Genomic DNA, 6,812 nt, shown 5'->3' on the forward strand with positions numbered 1-6,812 from the left:
AAGCTTTGCAGATACTTTTATATTCCTTTAGAATATACTACTGGAGTAGGTTGTTTATCGTTATTTAACTTGCTGCTGGTGAACTGAATGTCTTGGATGTTGAACGGTTTGTCTTCTTTACTGCACACCTCACACCACAACCCTTCTCACATTGTTGTGTTTTGGAGATGGTACTGGTGGTCAGAAGCTCTTCAGGTGTTACTTCTGTACTCTGCTTTTATATGGGGCACTCAAATAGAAAAAAAATACATACATGTGTGCCGCTGTGCTTCAGAAGGGTTCTGAATTTGTTCTAGGCTGTGAAGGACTTGGCTATTGCAAGTTTAGATGCTTGTAGGAAAGGTGATGCTTGCTGCTTTTGGAATTTTAGAGGTTTCTTGGTTTTGTGTTTGTTTTGTTTTTAATTTTGAACAGCAATATAATTTGTGTAGATCTGCTGGGTTTCCAGAGGCTATCTTATATACCTGGGTTTGGTTTGTTTTTTAAAGACTCTCTTTCACACTGAGCTAACAAACACTGTGCTGTGACTATTGTGGATACTGGTTTACAAATGCTGAACAGTGGTTTGGTGGTTGTTTTTTTTTTGGTTTGGTGTGTTTTGTTTTTTTAAAGTAAAAATCTGTTGACAAAGGATAATTAGTGGGCTCTTGTCTTCTTGAATCTTTTTCTTGATTTGCAGTCAAGTGGAGGTGTTAAATATGATCTGTAGCAACAGCCGGAGCTTAAGGATGGGACTTCCTTATATATGGCCGTAAGATGCTCCTGTGGGTGCAAGTAATGTTTAAGTTCTTTTAGCAAATTAATAAGGCTGGACTGTAACTGGTAGGTGGAAGTTTATGACTTTAATTGTGTTTGCAAGATTGATTAATGTAGTTGTCTTATAGGAATCTTCCTGAATCTAAAACTGGGTTTGCTTGCTTCGAGAGAATGTCTTCAAAGAAAAATGATTCATCTCTGTTGGTCATCATAGAAGGGGAAGGGAGTGCCCTGTGGGCTGTGAAGGTCATGATGGCAAACTTCCCTTCTCACTTTCCACCTCCTAGTGAAACTAACTGGTGATGCTAACAACTTACTATCATTCAGAGGTCACCTGACATATGTCTGTTTCGCTTGCAAGGTCCGAATATTGCAGGAACTGCTTTCCTCCAGCTAAGGCTTGCTATTCTGTGGGAAATGCTTTCTTTCAAATGAGATGGTAAGCTTTAACAATAACTTCACTGGGCCTGTTCCTTATGCTGTCAACTTTGTATCTTCTGCTGGAATCGCTCAAGCTGAATATAGCATATTTAAGCTAGCCTGATCTTAAATGTTAGTTTCTTGTTTAAGATCTTAAGAATTGTATTTTATTTTAAAATTCTTAGGACCTCTTTCCCTAGAATATATGAGGAAGGTCTGTTCTTACAAGTTTTTAGTATTAGACAGGTGAAGAATGTCCATATCTTCTGGACTGCTTAAGGGAAACCATTCTGTGCTAACCTTGGTGTAGGTAGTGGAAGAACCTTTCAGGCTCTGAAAGGTTTCTTTGAGATGTAAAGACTGTTTGACGCTCCAGTAAATGCCATATAAAAACATACTTTTGTTGTGAAATACTCAAACAACTTTTATGGTCAACAATGTTCTTGAGGTAAAACAAACAAACAACTCCCCCCCAACCAACAAATAAACAAGCTTTTAATGCAATTTGGCATAAGTGAAGTGCTCTTTGATGGGAGATACAGACTAGGACAATTGCTAAAATACAGCTTTTAGGTTACAGCAACACAGCAGTGCCATCTGCAAAAATTGGCAGATGTAAGAAACTGTCTATTCAACTGGCATATGTAGTACTTTAGCTTTAAGGAATCTTTCAGCATTGCTTCTCCTAGGTTTCAGAGCCTTTTATGTGATGATGTCTGTCTTTAAGCAACTATTTGTGCTTGAAATACAACCTAATAGTAGGGTAAAGCTTGGCACCTTGAGTAAGATGTCTCATAGATTTGAGGACTATGCTATAAAAGAAAGGATATGTTCATGGTGTGTATCCTTTAAGCTAGTTCTTATTCAGTGGGGTCATGGCTTTAGCGTGCTTTTACCCATGCAAGAGTACAAACTCTTCTTGCTGTTTATAGCTGTTCCTTAACGAGTAAGCAGTCTGTGTAGATGTGCACTACAAAACACTTCATAATAGTTGGTAATCTTTTTTTCTCCTTCCCCACTACTGACTTTCTGGACCTTAGTGGATGTGATGGGAGGGAACACTCTACCTGGGACGTAGAACACATTCTAGCCTGTTGGAATATCTCCTTTTTATGCTTTTTCACTGAGTCAGGCTGTTTACTATTTTCATTTTTGAACTTAGTTGTTGGTATGTTTATTTCAGATTGCCTTATCTGCACATACCCAGATATGTTCTCTTTATCTGTTCACTGTATGCAGGCATGGTGTGAAGCTTAAGAAAGATTTAATATGTAATTCCTGATATTACCAGAACCTTAAGAAGGTGACACTATACTGTTTTATCGTTGTTATAGCCTTTGCTCTTTTCTTGACTTTATTTAGTGGTAGTTGATTCTTGACCTATCTAGCTGGAACAAAAGAATAACAGGATGTTATTGCCTGGAGCAGTTGTTTACTACAAAGTGTGCTGTGCATTAGACTACTCAGACATTTTTATATTGGCTTACTCAAAAAAGCCATCTAGGAGTCCAGCAGATCCTACCGTTTTATGTTTTACATTAGACTAACCTTCCTGGTTTTGATGTTTCCTTACATCCTGTGTGAATCTTTTCTGTAGAGGTATATTGCAAAAGCAAAAGCAAAACTTGATCCAAAGATTAAAATAGGAAAGCCAAAAAAAAAAAAAATTTCAATACTAATCAGATATGAGCTGTGAAGAACCCTTCTCCTAATTGGAAAAACTTTCTCTTCTGTTTCTATACAACTATTTTAATGTATCTGAATTTTGTATTTATCTGATGATGTCTAACTGTTCATTTTTGTATGGCAGTTGTTTATCTGAGTCTCACTCCAGTCAGTTACCTGCTGGAGGTTTGAGTTGTTTCAGGAATCATTGTTCAACCGCAGAAACGTATTCCAACTTGCTGAAAACTCCTGTAAAAATGTTTGAACTTGAAGGGCCTGTATTAACATCAGAGAAAGCCTTTATAGCACTGAATTAGATAATTACATGTTATGTGTTTTGTCTCACTGCTTCAAGTGAAGGAGAACAGTTAATGTAACGCACTTCTAGTTGAATTATTGGATGTTGCAGGCATAATGACGGGCAAAGGTAAAGGTCTGTTGCCGTGTAACATTATAGTATTTCAATGCATGCAAAATGAAACTTTTTGATCTTTTTTTTCTTTTTTTTTTCTCCCTGATTGAAGTATAGGCAGCAGCTAAAACTTCTAAGGTGACAAGTTACAACTCTTTGTTGTAATCTTGTTAATCTTCTCACCTTAAATTTGTATAGGAAATATTTTGTCAATTCCCATCTGTGGAACTAGCAACGCCCTCTGCACATGTGTACACACACACGCACACACACATGTGCATACACTGACAGACTGGAGTCTACCTTCAGGGACTTGGATGAGGATCACACTCGATCAGCGTTCTCTAATTTGTTTAGTGTTTTCTACTAAAGTTATCACCATGGCACGATTTCTTAATTTGTGCCTTTTTTCTCATCCTTTTTTTCTGCATATACCTTTTCTTCTGTCTTCTGCCTTGTCTCGGACTTCCACCACTGAAGTAGGAGTCACTGTCGAAGTTGTCATTAACATTATTTTCCTTTCATGTGAATTTGGGGGTGAGAATGGTGGGCATTAATACTATAATACCCTTATAGTTATTTACTATATTCACTTGTAACCCAGGCAAGCCCATTCTGTTCTGATAAAGTTGTAAATAAGTTTTAAACGCCTGAAGAGCTTGAATTTTTTCCAAATGCTGTTTTCTTGCCCAAAAGAAATTATTTAAGAATTTTTAACCTTACTATATATTAATTGAATCTAGATAGAGTCATAGTGGCTTTTGTGGAAACTAAACACCAGACACTTCCAGAAGCGCCCGTTTATTAGTTTGACTCTTGCATTTCTGTGTAGAAAATAGATTTTTAGAACTATTTTAATAGGCATACATAAAAAGGATTTCTGTGTTAACAATCAGTTCAGGATATCACAGGCTGACAGGCACGGCCTTTAGAGCTTTAATTTATTTATTGTCCACATGTTGGCTCAGAAACCTTCTGTTTCATCTTGTTACCTACTGTTAGAGATTGGGAAGGTGGCGTATGTTAGCAGACCCACCTATTTTGACACGGACTTGAACATGTACTTTACAATTAACAGTTGTAAATTAATACAATTAACAGTAGAATAATATAATGAACTTCAAGGTTTTATCAAGAAAACTAACTTGCCAGTTCAACTCTGTGAAAGGATGTGTTGTCTGACTTAATGAGACCAAGAATATTTGGACAGTCCAGTTTCTCTAATATGTGGCAGCTTTACCACCAACCCCAGCTTTTTAAATATAAGCCCTAAAAATAATTTATCCTCGAATTTATTATGAGCAGATTAAGAGATGTAAACCCTTGGTGTCATTTGGACTTCTTTTGTATGTAGCTATTCCCTGGCAGATTCAGTAGCTTAACAAATATTTCTTCTTTTCCCACACTGTTTTTACCTGATTACTGTTGGGAATACTTGTATTCTCAAAGGGAATAGCTTAACCACTTGGTTTTAATGTTAAAATATTCTGCTTGTATGTTTGTATGTGGTGCTGTGTTGTGGGGCAGTGTGTTCCCTTCCCCTCCTCAGTCTCTAGTGGCTGGCAGTCACATGTTTTCAAAAGAAGCTGAATATCCTTGCTCCATCTATACAAACAACCTCTGTACAGCCTGGAGCCGCTGCCTTTGAGCTGTTGTGTGTGCGTGTCTCTGGAAGTGCGTGTCTTAGAGAGAAGCTGAGTGCTAGGGTGTTAAACCTGTAACACTCCTTGTGTTCAAAGCAGCAGAGAATGTTCTGTTCTTCAGCTGTACAGAAGGAATAAATTCAGACTGACCTCCGTCAGGTTAACGTCATGACTGCAAAAGCGTGGGTAGGCCTTTATGGCCCGGAAGAAGACTCTTGCAGAGATAAATTGGTCTGGGTGAGTGGTTTCCTAGACGTACTGCAGTGCTGCTTGACATATCTGGTGTGTTTCTGGTTACTGACTTAGGTGCCTATCTGTTCCTGCTCCACCAGAACCACTGGAAACACCATAGTGGTAGAAAAGAGGAGGAAGGCAAGCTTGAGAGTGTCTGCAGTCAATACAGAAAAGGTACAGCCTGTTAGTGTCTTGGACCACGAATACACTGTGGGTCTACAGCACCAGTTACTGATTCACTATTTCTTTTACATGGGGCTACAAAGGGGGCAAATAAGGATCTCCCGAGCAAGGTGAATGAGGAAGAAAAGGTTCAACGTTGCTTTTTGAAACCATGAAATTGTGGTTTTGAACCTATTTCCTGTGGATACTGCTGCTTTGTCTCTGTGCAGAGCTTGCATCGCCTTATTTTTGGCTGCATGAAATAAGCTTCAGCAGTCCTGGGACTCTTCATCTGTTCATTGCTTTCTGAGGTCAGTATGTTTGGGGCAGCTTTTGTGAGCCATAGCAGCAGTTCCTTAGCAGTTCTGCCTGTCATCAGTGAGTGGGGAGAAAGGGTCATATGGTCACAGCACAGACCGGTATCCTGTCAGCAGACCTTCTGCCTCTCAGGATGCGTGGGGTCATAGCATAATGGGCTCTTCTGTCTGCATTTGGATCGAGCTGTCTGAATTTCCTCTGATGTGCCTTAGTAGTGTAACCAGAGGCTGGGGAACGAATCTCTTGTGATTAAATATTGCCCTTGTGCATCAGCATGGTTTTTATCCTGAAGTTTCTAGTCTTTATAGCTTGGAAAAGGAAGAAGTGGACCCTTCAGTATAACCTATTAGTTTTCAGAAAAAATGCAAATCAAGACATGCGGTGGGTTTTTGGGAGGCAGGAACAGTTAGTGGAAAAAGTGGAAGTGAAAAATGAGATCTGTGGGGAAGATTGTTGTGAACAAGTCAGAGTTTTGGGGTTTTTTTTAATTGTTTTTGTTCATCTATAAGGATATTTCTACATGGCAGTTCATTAGCAGTTGTCAACTTGCTTTGTTGTTTTGCTGGGATAACTGAAATCCTGTAGCTGTCCTAGTTTGGCACCAGCCCCAAACAAATACTACTCTCCCTTTGAGCAAGGCACATTTCAATTCCCCTTCAGTCTGCCAGCCTCAGGTTTATGGCTTCTGATTTACTGAGGGCACACACAATGCAACTCATCTTTTTGTAAAATAGCCTTCAGATAAATTCAGATCTGTATTATCATACAAGGAAACAAACTACATGATTAAGCCAGCTTTAAATGAGAAATATGGGTCCTATTTCAGTGATCTCCCATGTGTGGACCACACTAATGTCCTGTGGTGGATATTTGTGTTATATAAAGATATTAATAAATGGCTTTTCTTAATTCGATGCCAACATAGTTTTATTCTTCTTTTTATTTAAATCTGTTATAAAATTGCTGTCCTAAAGTATTTTGATAACTTTATGTGCCTTAAAGCATGATCATGACTCAGAATTTTGAAAGCTTAGGGCAACTACTAGTGATCAGTGCTGGTGAGATTGTTTTTTGGATCTTTCTTCTCTGGACTATTAGATTTCCTAGTAGAAGAGCATTTTCTTTGAGGTGAAGGTGGAAGACAGACTTGTGATTTGGCTGCAATTGTCTTGGCCAATGGGCTGTTTCATCAGTGAGTGGCT

This window comes from Phaenicophaeus curvirostris, chromosome 12 (assembly GCF_032191515.1).
Source record: "Phaenicophaeus curvirostris isolate KB17595 chromosome 12, BPBGC_Pcur_1.0, whole genome shotgun sequence".
NCBI classification, from domain to species: Eukaryota; Metazoa; Chordata; class Aves; order Cuculiformes; family Cuculidae; genus Phaenicophaeus; species Phaenicophaeus curvirostris.